Here is a 14,140-nt window from a genome sequence, read left to right as displayed (position 1 = left end):
CTATTGGGTGGTATAGAAATGAAATAAATAAATAAATAAATAAATAAAGTAAAATCCCAGAAACTAACTTTGTGGAGCTTGGTGCGGCATTATCTTACAGATATGTGAAAATCCAAACCCTATGTTCTCTTGTGGATGAATCCTAGGACCTCTATAAGATGAGTCGCCTAGATGGTAAGTGACAAATCACCTGCCAACCTTTTATCCCGGTTCCATTTACCTGACAACAGTTGTGGGTACAGTCTGTTTATGCAAATTTCTCACCTCACACACAGGATAGAGACTGTCCTTTCAAACCTACAAATAATTAGATCATAAGTCTACAAAATTTGGCAGGCAGAATGAGGAACAGGTGTACATCTGGAACTACACTGAACTCTTTGTTTTCTGAACTGGCCAGAATTCAACTTGAATCCACTCAATCTGCTGGAGATGACAAAAAGGACTAATTCTCCAAAGAGCAACATGGAGCCACAATTAAGTGAGCTAGGTTTTTTGTAAAGCACAGACCTTGCGACAACATCTAGATATACACTACTGAGTAGTGGCTGCCATTTAGTAGTTATGGTCAAAGAGAGCATTTGTCATGATTTCATAGACACTTTTTAGATCAACCTACAGTTTCAACAGGAAATGACACAGAGCTAGAAACATGATGGCCTGTTTCACTAGACATTCTTGCCATGTGGTATTCCAATTTTAAGTTGAAATTCTAAAAATATTATTTGAAGCATCCACATCCCCCCCACCCTCCCACACCAAGTTTGAAATGTATGTCAGAATACAGGAATAGAAATTTATGCCATTATTTTTAATCATTCAGTTGTGCACCTTAAATGTGGAGTCAAATTCATGCGCAGTTTGTGAAGCTGTAAGCGTATTACTTTTAATACGCTCACAGTGGGTGTGGAAAACCTGTAGATCTCGAGATACTGCTGGACCCACCTCCTAGCATCTCTGACCATTGGCAGTGCTGGCTGAGGCTGATGGGAGTTGGGTCCAACCATTTCTGGAAGGCCACAGGTTCTCCACTCTTGTATTATATTATAATGTAGTCAGTCAATATTCTAGGTATTGATGGCATGAATTGCTAAATTTTGCAATTCCCTTCCTTGTTTATTCATTTGATGTGCGCCCCACCATTCTACCAAGACAATGGCACCCAAGGCGGCATTTACACTGCTGTAGATTTAGGTCTTGGCTTCAAACTATTGACGCTACTATTTTTTATATAAAGGAGAGTTTTGCACCAATGAAATGTGTGCTAGGTACAGATTATCACTTTAATTATTTGTGCTGGGAGTTGTAGGACTTTTTTCTTTCTAAACTTGCATAGGATTGCACCCTTAATGGCTACATTTCAGTTCCTGTCAATGAAACCAAATTTGGAAGAAAAGTGATTCCAGTCACACTTCCACAGGTAACTAGCTGCAAAAGTTACTTGGGGGTGAAAAAGGGAAATAGGGGTTGAGATCAGGCACATAAGGATAACAGTTGGAGCCAAAGTACATGTCAAACTTGTCTTGAGGCCAATTAACATGATCGCCCACCTATGGCCTGTTGTAGGGTTATTTGAGGGCTGTTTAACCCTCAAACCCTGCCACCCAGGTTGAGATGACACAACAAACCATGGCAACCCCCCCTGCCAGGGGTTGAATATTCAAAATGGCTGCCAGTACATGCTGCACCCCACAGTAGCTTCAATAAGCTAATGCATTAAATCCTTGAACCCAATCAATGACTTAATGCATCTCTGATAACTACATTCCCACCTCCACCCCCACTGAATTATAGGCTTGGGGGGCAATTTTAATTCAGACTGAGGAACACAGGGAGGGGTGGTTTAATCTTGAGAAAAATCACCTCCTACTTATGCCAATGGGAGGTGTTTTTTTTCTAAACCTCATAGGTGTACAGGGAGATCTTCACTGGGATCAAAGCGCAATTGAAATCCCTTCACACTGCTATCATGGGCTTGTACGTAAAGAAAACACCCAGTTGTTCCTAATGACACATTAAAAGTCATCTGTCATGTGACCCTTAGTCAACTTGCAGTTGAACAAATGGCACAACAGGAAAAATCCTGTGTTTCGCAATCTACAAGACTGGATAAACTTTCTCCAGTTAAACAGGTGAACATATCATTATATTACTATATTATACTAGTATTATTCCTGTCATATAATATAACAGGAATAATACTCATAACCAAATACACTGGTTTCTAGGATCAGTTCAATTTTTTTTAAAGAACAATCTGGTCTGAGTCCCAAGTATCTCAGGTGCCATCTTCTTCCATATGAGTTCCACTGAACATTAAGATCTCTTCATCCTGCTCTGTGTTGTGGCAGTTAGCATATTTAGACAGTCATCAATAAGGAGCCAGCCTTTGGGGTAGTAGCCTTTGGAATTCAGTCTTCCTCAAGGGCAGTTCGGTATATCCCCCTAGTAAATAGTAGTGTAGGTTTTCCAGAAAATATTGAATTAGTTTAATCTGCATAGGGTTATTTGCATAGGTAAATTTTAAGTTTGTATTGGAAAACATTCTGATGCCTTAGAGCAGGGGTGGGCAACTTGTGGCCCTCCAGAAGTTTTGGCCTACACTCCCATCATCTCTCACCATTGCTATGCTGGCTAAAGCTGATGGGAGCCATAAACTATAGTATTTGGAGGGCCACCAGTGGCCCACCCCTGCCCTAGAGAGATCTAAGTTATCACATTTATTTTACTTGCATTTAGTAAATATAGATTAAAACGTTTAACTGTTTTTGTTCCAATACACCACAAGTGTTTGATATTTAATTTGATATTTGATATTTAATTTGAAGAGGGAAATTAAAGCACATCTAATATGATTTAAGTGTTATATTACATTGAATTTTTTATTGGAATACTTGTAAAAAAAAGATAATACCATGTTCAAATTGTTACAATTTGAACCTTACATTGTTCAAATGTAAGGGGAAAAAACAAAGGTACTCAAAACTGTTGAGACATGAATCACCCAAAGAAATGTGCAAGATATGCTTTTCATTCATTCATTCATTCATTCATTCATCTATTTCAACAGAGTTCAACTCTCTTCCACTAAGGTTTTGGGGGCACCTTCAGTTTCACTGTCACTATTTATTAGTTCCCATTTCACTCTGACACACACATACATATACATATATTTACAATATTTACATGCCACTCCACATCAAAAGATTTTGGCACAGTGAACAGCAAAGATAAAAGAATAAAACACCATGTTACAACAATTAAAACATTTTAAAAAGAAACAAGTTCTGATAACACCAAATTTAATAAACCGTGGCTGGTCACTCAAGGAAGGCTTCCCGAAATATCAATGTCTTCAGGAGGCACCAGAAGCAACACAATGTTTTATTTATTTATTTATTGCATTTATACCCCGCCTTTTTTCCTCTTGCAAGGAACCCAAGGCAGCTTACATTATCCTCCTCCTCTCCATTTTATCCTCACAACAACAACCCTGCGAGGTGGGTTGGGCTGAGAGTGTGTGACTGGCCCAAAGTCACCCAGTGAGCTTCCATGGCTGAGTGGGGACTAGAACCCGGATCTCCCAGCTCCTAGTCCAACACTCTTGCCTCTACACCACACTGGCTCTCCAATGTTGGCACCTGCAGGGAGTTCCACAGGAAGGGAGCCACCACACTGAAGGCTCTTTTCTTGGTGGACTCCAGCCAGGCCATGGGTCCATGTGGAACCACCAGGAACATTTCAATGACATATATGTATTCTCTCACATACTTCCTAAGGATAATCACCTGAAAAATCTTAATTACAACTTTGAAACTGCCAAGCTTGCCTAATAGTATATTTGCAACTGGCATACATGTTTTTATTAATTAATTTATGAAATGGAAAAATTTCCGTGAAAAAATAAAGCACTGGAAAAAATTCCACCCAACATCACTGATAGTAAAGAGTTCTTTCTTTCATAGTGCCTTTTCTGTTTGATGTTTCCTGTCTATACAAGGACTCCGGAAGCTGCACCATAATCTTTTAATCTACTATTTGTACTTTTGCTTTGTTCTGTTCTGTCACTTGTTAATCATATTAATTGTTGATCACATTTATACAGGTTTGGATCCAGAGAACGATGACTGGAGTTCTACCTCTTTCCTGCCTCCTGCAACCCCAAGTCCCTGAAAATCTATTCTTGAGAGTCAGGGACCCTCTAGAATAACATAGGATGCCCAACCACACCTAGCAAAGGAAATCAACAAAATGAGGGCCACTCCACATCATGCAAGAAGAAAAGTCTCTTCCACTCACGTGGCAAGCTCTCTGGATCACAGCCATTACTTTAAAATTATACTATCATTATTACTATTGTTGTGAACTGCTTTGAGAACTATTATAAATGAAAAGTGATATACAAACATTTGAAATACATAATTTAAAATCTGATTACCTGCAACCTTGGCCTAAGTTAAGACTCTTAACAGTTGAGTTGCCAGTTAACATCTAAGGCCTAAAACAAAGCAAAAAACAAAATTAGGCAAACTTAAACCCATTGAAATCAATGGGCTTAAGTATGCCTAACTCTGCACTGGATTTAGGCCTAACAGTGAATCTATTTTCCACAGAAGATGCTTTCATGGATAAGGCATGCTTTCATTTTTCAGTCTAATCAACTGGAAAGAGAAGATTGATTTTGCTGAACATAATTTTTTTAGCTTGATTTCTCCATAGCAATATTAACACATTTTAACCAAGAATGTAAGATGGCAATTAAGGGCGCAATTCTATGGTTCTGGAAGAGCATCCCAGGGATCATAGGATTTTTAGAGTCCCCCTCTCAAGGCCAAAGACACTGCTATGATCTCAGAAGAGGAACTCTGGGTTGCAGTCCTTCCTCCTCCTCCTTGCAGCCACGGCAGAAAGAACTGTGGTGGCTGCTTCTTGAAGTCATAAACATGACTTCAGGAAGAGGAAAAGGGGGCATTCTGGTATGTGGGGAATGGACAGGAGAGGATAGACCAGGACATGCAGTATCCTCCAGCCTGTCTACTGCCCCAGTCCCACCCCCGGCAGCACAAAGAGATGGGTTTAGAACCTGTCCAGAGAAACAACAAGAACAACAAGGAGGACAGAGGGGGAAAAGGATATTCAGAGCATAGCTTATTCAGAGTGTTCCAATATTGGAGTGCTCCTTTGGAAAGCATGGGGTTCTCTGCCCATCTAACACTTTTCTCTGTATATTATACCAGCAATCCTGCACAAAGTCTAGTACGCTTATGCCCAGTGAAATCACATTTAATTCCTTATTTGATAATAATAGTCCAGATCTTTTAATATAAATCTTAACTCTGTCTAATCTGAATGTATTTAATATTATTGTATGGTCTACTTTTTTAATGTTCTTGTTTTATTGTTTTACGCTGTTGTACACTGCCTTGATGGTTTTTTAGCAGATAAGGCGGTATAGAAATACGAATACGTAAATAGATATTCTATCATTCTCAGTAAACTGTGTAGGAAAATCTTTCAATATAGCTGTAATTTAAACAAAGAATTTCCACCAAGATGGCTGTTCCGTGCAAACTGTAGTAATTACACTGAACATCCATAGCATCTGGAAGCCTTTTTGTAATCAGAAAAATCTCATCATAAACTAAAATGGCCAGGTAAAGATAACGTAGGAGCAGGTATCGCTAACAGGATCTATAACAACCTTTGTTTTTTAGGTTAAGTTAGGCAGCTAACCCAGAACTTGGTTAGCCAACCTATGGGTCTTCATGGGTTCTTTCTCCCAGGGTTCACGGCATCCCTGGGTTGTCCACCAGTCTCTATAGTCTTAAAATTCCCTGTCAAATCATGTATTTTGCTCTGTATGAACAAATATTGGTGTTGAGGACTTGAACTAAAATAGTTGCAACTAAAAACTGCCCCATTCTTCCCCCACCTCCCTCCCCCATGCACATGTAACTTCCATATGACCTATTTGAGCTTTGAGAGTAAAATGTGAACAACTGAATTCTGAATGAAATGAATGAGTAATAAATGAATATATGGCCATTTGGAACTCATTTGTTACCCTGGCAATCATTTTGTAATAAATTATGAATGGAAGAAATGGGCCCCATTCATTTACATTTTCCATTTAAATGGAAAATTTAACAAAACACCCCCACCCCCACAAGCACAATGTCATATAAAAAGCTGATCCATGCCAACTTCTCTGTGGCATCATCTTGCACACTTACAGCAGACTATCAGTGTGCATGGCAGATACTACACCAGAAATGCCCCCTTGATTTTGCCAACTACAGTCAGGGCCAGAAATATTGGAACAAGGATAACTATTTTGGCAGTTGGCCTCTGTACACCACTACATTGAAGTTGAAAAGAAACACACCCAGATAGGAGCAAAGTCGGGACTTCCAGCTGTAATTCAAGGGGTTTGACAAAAGTGGGGCACTAGGCTTCCTGCATTCAGGAAGGACAGCCAGTGGCATACACACACACCCATCATTGGTGGCTCATAAGTAATGGAACAAACCAACATCATTTCAAACTTAAGGATCGCCTTTAATACCTGGATGAAAATCCTTTGCAATCAATGACTGCCTGAAGTCTGGAACCCATGGACATGACCAAATGCTGAGTGTCCTCCCTCGAGATGCTTTGCCAGGCCTTTACTGCAGCTGCCTTCAGCTGCTGCTTGTTTGTGGGTCTTTCTGCCTTCAGTCTTGTCTTCGGTAAGTGAAAAGCATGCTCTATTGGGTTGAGATCAGGTGACTGACTTGGCCATTGAAGAACATCTCACTTCTTTGCCTTCAAACTCTTGGGTAGCTTTTGCTGTATGTTTTGGGTCATTATCCATCTGCAATATGAAGCGGCGTCCTATCAGTTTGGCAGCATTTGGCTGAATCTGAGCAGAAAGTATAGCCCTATACACTTCAGAATTCATACTGCTGCTTTTATCAGCAGTCAGGTCATCAATAAACACCAGTGACCCGGTTCCATTGGCAGCCATACATGCCCATGCTATAACACTGCCTCCACCATGTTTGACAGAAGATGTGGTATGCTTTGGATCATGAGCTGTTCCTTTCCTTCTCCCTACTTTTCTCTTCCCATCATTCTGGTTAATCTTGGTTTCATCAGTCCAAATAATCTTATTCCAGAACTGGGCAGGCTTTTTTAGGTGTTTGCTGAAACAACAAGGTGCAAACTATTGGTAACTAGGAGTGCACGAAAGCCACTTACCTGGTCTCGCAGCTTTTCGCGGTGGGGGGGAGGCGCTTCGCTGCTCTCCCCCCAAAGTTCAGGCCGGGGGGGGAGGCTTCCCGCCTCGCCCGGCCGAAATTCAGGCCGGGGGGGAGGCTTCCCGCCTCGCCCGGCCGCGAAATAAAAAGTTTTTTTAAAAAAAAACACCCCTGTGATAGGCTACGTGACGATTAACGTAGCCTATCACGGCTAGATCTGCAAAGTCAGCCGTGATAGGCTACGTAAATCGTCACGTAGCCTATCATGGGTGACCTAAAAAAAAAAAAAGGCGCGTACGCAAATGGCGGCCCCCATAGGGAGCCGCCATTCGCGTTCCTTATTTGGTCGCTTTAGTCTACGTAAATCTTTACGTAGACTACGGCGAAAATAAGGGCAATGCAAATAGTGTTGCCCTTATTTTTGCCGTAGTCTATGTAATCTTTACGTAGACTACAGCGACCAAATAAGAAACGTGAATGGTGGCTCCCTATGGGGGCCGCCATTAGCTGTACGCGCTTTTTTTTTTTAAAGTCACCCATGATACGCTACATGACGATTTACGTAGCCTATCATGGCTGACTTTGCAAATCTAGCCATGATAGGCTATGTTAATCGTCACGTAGCCTATCACGGGGGCGTGGTTTTTTTTTTTACTTTTATTGGAATGGCGGCGGCAATTCGAAAGACCGGCTGCCGTCCCCGCCCCTGACGAAGACCCGACGAACCGCCGCTGGGAGGGACATTCAGGAAAGGTATGTCCCGTCCCGGGGGGGGCGGAGAATTTCTCCCCGAAACTTCTTCGGGGGGCCAAACATGTTGGCGCTCGGCCCCCCGAAGTTTCGGGGAGAAATTCTCCGCCAACCCTACTGGTAACGCTTAAGAACTGAAAGGCAAAGGCTAATCTGACCTTTCGGTTCTTGAGTGTTACCAGTAGTTTGTACCTTGTTATGAAGCCTCTGTATTTACATTCATAAAGCCGTTGCTTGACTTGACAATTAAGCCGTTGACAATGACATGCCTACCTCCTCAAGAGCGTTCTTGACCTGGCTAGATGTTGTGAAAGGGTTCCTCTTCACCATGAGCAGAATTCTGCAGTCATCCACTTTAGTTGTCTTCCGTGGTCTGCCAGGCCTTTTGCTGTTGCTGAGCTTGCCAGTTAATTCCTTCTTTTTCAGGACGTTCCAAACTGTTGTATTGGCCACTCCCACTGTTTTTGCTATCTCTCTGATGGGTTTATTTTGTTTCCTCAGCCTAATGATGGCCTCCCTCACTCGTATGGACACCTCTTTGGACCTCATGTTGGGAGTTCCAGTGAACAGCTACCAAATGCAGCTGCTTGTCAGCCATTTGTTCCATTACTTTTGAGCCACCAACAATGGATGTGTGTGCATGCCACTGGCTGTACTTCCTGAATGGTTAGTGCCCCACTTTTGTTAAACCCCTTGAATTACAGCTGACAGTCCTGACTTCACTCCAATCTGGGTGTGTTTCCTTTCAACTTCAGTGTGGTGGTGTACAGAGCCCAATTGCCAAAGCAGTTATCCTTGTTCCAATATTTCTGGCCCTGAATGTATGAGCAGAACCATAGATACACTTCAGCAATTGGTACTGCTCCCTTTCTTCAGGAGTGAAGGATTACCTACCCTTTACCGTGGTCGAGGGATAAAACAATGTACAAAAGTAGAGCCTTTTTGGACCTATCACTGCCACCATGCTAACAGTACTGCTGTGAACTATATATGCTGTGGTAGAGCGTGTGTGCAGTCACATTCAATTCAGCCTCCTATACTGAAGAAAATGTATTTCCCATTTTTCATCTCACCATAATAGGAAAAGCATGATTTTGTACAGTGTGCTCAGTAGCCATAAACTGCAATTACTAATCCTGTTCGCTTGAAAATGCAACCAACACCACTCCAAGTGCATGGTCACACAAACAATGCCTTAGAAGAAGAAATAACCTCCAGCCCAGTTCAAGCACTGTAATAAAAAGCTTCTCTTTGGAATTCCAAGTCAGAGGGCTGATTCACATATTACTCCTCCCCTAATGAGCGAACGCATGTTTTAGGTTCAAATGCAAAATCTCAAAGTGTGCAAATGGATTTTCTTGAACCAGCAGTCACTACAATCAGGTGCGAGAAAGGCTTGCAGTACTGATGTATTAACCTCATTTGCACATAATGACAGGCCATGGTTTAAACAACCCATGGGTTGTCATGCACAAGTGGGAGAGAGAGAATGCGCTGCCTCCCACGTGCCTGCCACTTCCACTTTTACTCAACAATCTACAGTTGGCTTGTTTGAAGGTTATTGAACTTGATGTGTGATCTCAGAGCACTGAGTTGTTTAGGGGCTAAACAACCCAGCGGTTACCCCATGGTTAGTTGTTGGATTGTTTAACCTCTAAACAACCCAGTGCTCCATGTCATGGTCAACAACCTATGAAAAGGCCTCTCCTAGGCTGTTGATTAAAAGTGGAAGTGGCACACTACAGATAATGAGCTAGTCCTGCTGGTCCCCAGCAACCCATGGGTTGTTTAAACCATGGACTGTCATTACATGCGAACTGGTTCATTCTCACCTTAAGTGACGCTCCCAGAAAGCATCCCACACTACGCATAACAGTATCCTGTGGCACCTTAAAATGAACATTTACTTTGGCATGAGCCAACTAACTAGGCTCTAGCTTATGAAAGATTAATGGCCTGAAGAGATGGTTCACTTTAGATTCAGTGCAGGAGAAACTGGTCTTTCACAGACCAAGGCTCAAAACAACATACCAATAAAACACAGTAATATGGCAGCATAGTGTCAGGGTGGAAACTGAGCCAATAGAACCCCAGAGCAGAGCAGAGAAAGGACTTTTTCAGATTTTCCGGGCCCAATTGGAGCTGTACATGCACATACGACCTGAGGATTTCCTGACAGAACAGGTTCACATGGGCTTCATCATTAACCTACTTTCAGGCGTGGCAGCTAAATGGGCTTTGGGACTTCTTCTCGCTAATGACCCCCTGCTCGGGGACTATCAAGGTTCCATGACAGCCATGGCACGTTTTTTCGGTGACCCCCTGTGCACGCAGATGGCTTCTTGGGAGATTCGCCGCCTCAGGAAGGGCAAGGACTCAGTTTCCAGCTATGTGACAACTTTTTGCTTGCTGATGCAGGATTTACAGTGGAATGATGCCGCACTGGTGACTCAGTTTTTGGACAGTTTGAATGACGAGATCTTGGATGAGCTGGCACATACGCCTAGCCCGCCTACTTTGGAGGACCTCATCCAGACCTGCCTCCAGATAGATAGTCGGCTGGAGGGGCGCTGGCAGACCCGGCGGGGCGCCAGGGGCCGAGATATCCCTCCTCCCATTCCCCCCGTTTTTTGCCCCCTCCCCCCTCCCCCGCCCCTGCGGTGGGGGCGGAGGAGACCCTGATGCAGCTGGGAGGTACCCAAGCCCCGCTGCCGCCAGAGGAGCTAGAGCGGCGGTGCGCAGAGCGCTGATGCTTTCAGTGTGGAACACTGGGACATTTCGCCAAAACCTGCCGCACTAGACCCGCAGCCCCACTGCCTCCCCCTCCTCTCCTTCCCCCTCCTCCTCCTCATCCCCAGGCCTGACTAGGCTGCCCCCCAAGCCTGTTGGGGGTCTCCAGTGTGGGGGTCAGTTCCCCACCAGGTGGGTGCTTCCGCAACCCCCCCCCACCCTCCCATCTGCTATTGCATGTTCACCTCTGTTCCTCCCAGTGGGGTGAGGTGGAGGCCCTAGCTTTAGTGGACTCTGGGGCTACGACCAGTTTCATGGATGAAACGTTCGCTCTCTTCCACAAGATTCCTACCCTGCCTCTTCCTGCCCCCTTGGCCGTGGAGACCATCGATGGGGACCCTCTTTCTTCAGACGTGGTGACCCGGATTACAGCTCCACTCACTCTGTGCGCCCAGTCCCACGTTGAGCAGATTCAATTTCACTTGGCCAAGATTCCCCAATACCCTATTGTGCTGGGTGCTTCCTGGCTCTCTAAGCATAATCCTCAGATTTCTTGGGGGCTTCAGCAAGTGGAGTTTGTGTCTCCTTACTGCCGGGAGCATTGCCTCCCAATCGAGGCGCCAGTCCCAGTCCAGGCCTCAACCCTTTCCTCCTCCTCCTCGTCTGCTTCGGGCAGTTCTTCAGCTACCGTGCTTCTCCCAGAGAAGTATGCGGCTTTTCGGGATGTTTTCGACAAGAAGGAGGCCGACCAGCTTCCCCCCCACCGCTCTTTTGACTGTGCCATTAACCTCATTCCTGGGGTGACCATCCTCGCTGGCCGGCTGTATTTAGAGATGTACGAAACACTTACCTGGTTTCATCCAGGGACATCCGCAGTGGGGGGGAGGCGCTCTGTCCCTCCCCCCGAAATCCTCGACAGGGGGAGGCGATCCATTCCTCCCCCCGGAATCCTGCCCAGCTGCTCCACTCCACGGCGGCTCCGTGGAGCCGCTGGCCAGGGCCGTCTGCAGCCAGTGTTCCGGCTGCGGAGGGGCTGCTGCGGACGCAAATGGCGGCCGCCATACCAGCCACCATTTGCATCCAATGAAGCTATCACGGCAAGCCAAAAAAACAAAAAACAAAACAAAACAGCGTACGCAAATGGCGGCATCATAGCCGCCATCATTTGCGTACGCTGTTTTTTTTTTTTAGCTTGCCGTGATAGGCTACGTAAATACTTAAGTAGCCTATCACGGCAAAGAGCAGGATGCAAATGGCGGCTGCGGCAGCTGGTCGAAAGACCAGTCGCCGCCGCCGCCGCTGGAGCCGCCACCGGAGCTGCTGCCACTGGAGCCCCAGGTAAGTTTCGTTCCGGGGCTATTCCGCAAGGTGGCGGGGGGTGGGAGGCCGTTCCGCCACGGGTTTCGGGGGGCCGAAATGCGAGTGCATTCGGCCTCACTGAAATCCATGGCAGAATTCTCCGCCATCCCTAGCTGTATTCGATGTCAGAGCCGGAACTTAGAGCTCTGCAGAAGTTTTTGGACACAAACCTCAGACGTGGCTTCATTCGCCCCTCCTCCTCCCCCACCTGTGCCCCTACCATGTTTGTGTCCAAGAAATCAGGAGAACACCGCCCAGTGCACAATTTCAGAGCATGGGCACAGCAACCAGTTGAAGTTAGAACCGACCATCACAACCTGGAACATCTTCAGACAGCCCGTGCCTTAAACCAGGAGCAGATTAGGTGGTCGTTTTTTTTCCACGGTTCCACCTTAAGATTTGCCATGTGAAAGCCTCCAACAACCTACAAGCAGATGCTCTTTCTCGTAAGCTGGACCTCCAGCCAGGGGGTGAGGGAAATCCCCCCCTCTCTGATTCTTCCCCCCCATAGCCTGGTGGCAGCTGCGGTGCCTCACTCACAGGCTTGCTTCATCCCCTGCCTACCCCCTCAGGACCTTGGAAACTGCTCTCCCTTGACTTCATCACTGACTTGCCTCCCTCACACGGTAAGACCACCATTCTGGTGGTGGTGGATTTGTTTTCTAAGATGGCCCATTTCATCCCCTGCTCTGGGTTGCCCACAGCCAGGGAGACGGTGGAGCTTTTTTTGGCGCATGTTTTCCGCCTCCATGGATGGCCCAAGGGTCTCATTTCGAATAGGGGGGCTCAATTCACTGCCCATTTTTGGAGGGAGCTACTGGGGCTTCTCCATGTGACGCTCCGTCTTTCCTCCGCCCACCATCCACAGACGGACGGTCAGATTGAGCGCACCAATGCGACTCTGGAGCAATATTTGCACTTTTATGTCAATTACCAGCAAGATGACTGGTTTTCCTTGCTGCCTCTCGCAGAATTTGCTTATAACAATGCCTGCCATGCTTCCACCCACCAAACTCCATTTTTTGCCAATCTTGGTTCCCACCCCAAGACTTTCCCGTCCACCCTAGTTCCCTCTTCAGTGCCGGCAACCCATGACTTTTTAGAGGAGTTGTGAGCGGTACACCATCTCTTACGGGACTCCCTTGAGCAAGCCAAGATAGCCTACAAGGCCTCTGCAGACCGGCGGCGCCAGCTGGGTCCGTCTCTGCAACTGGGGGACTGGGTTTGGTTGTCCACCCAATACCTCCCCTCTCACTCGCCCGGAAGGAAGCTCACACCTCTCCACATGGGGCCTTTCCAGATTACGGCCCAGATTAACCCTGTTGCTTTTCGCCTGGCTCTCCCCCCCTCCATGAAGATCCATCCTGTTTTTCATCGGTCCTTGCTGTCCCCCCTGGTTTCTGGCAACCCTCATCACTCGGTCAGCTCCCCACCACCACCAGTGCTGGTGGAGGGGGAGGAGGAGTTTGAAGTCGCAGAGATTCTGGACTCCCGCCTTTCTCACGGCCTCCTGCAATATCTAGTGGACTGGACGGGGTATGGGCCAGATGAGTGATCCTGGGAACCCGTGGAAAATGTGCATGCTCCGTTGCTGCTGAGGCGCTTCCACCAGCTGTACACCCATAAACCCGGGGCCCCAGGGGAGGAGCACGAGGGGGGGCCTCATGGGAGCAGGGATGATGGCAGGGTGGAAACTGAGCCGACAGAACCCCAGAGCAGGTCTGATTCTGAGGAGGAACAGCTATCCGTGGGAGAGGAGCTCGCTCATATCTCACAGGCACCGCAGCTGACAGAGATTCCTCCTGCCAGCATTCCTGGGATAGATAGTGACGCTGGCAGCGAGAGAGTGCTGGAGGAGGGCTTGCTGGACGCTTGACGCTGACGCAGGGAGCGACGACAGATGGAGGACGCTGAAAGGAGGCGTAGCGCTCGTTTGGCGCGCCAGCAACAGTCATGTCCCGAGGACCCAAGGGAAACAGGGAGGATCTCTCTCTAGCCCATAAGTTCAGGGTCTTCCCGTGATTCTCCTTCAAATGGGGACCAACTGCCTAACCTGGAGCATA

Source organism: Heloderma suspectum, chromosome 2, assembly GCF_057233095.1.
Source record: "Heloderma suspectum isolate Gila_16-S chromosome 2, 16-S_ref, whole genome shotgun sequence".
Lineage (NCBI taxonomy): Eukaryota > Metazoa > Chordata > Lepidosauria > Squamata > Helodermatidae > Heloderma > Heloderma suspectum.
The sequence above is the reverse complement of the archived record's forward strand: the minus strand, read 5'-3'. Positions refer to the sequence as shown.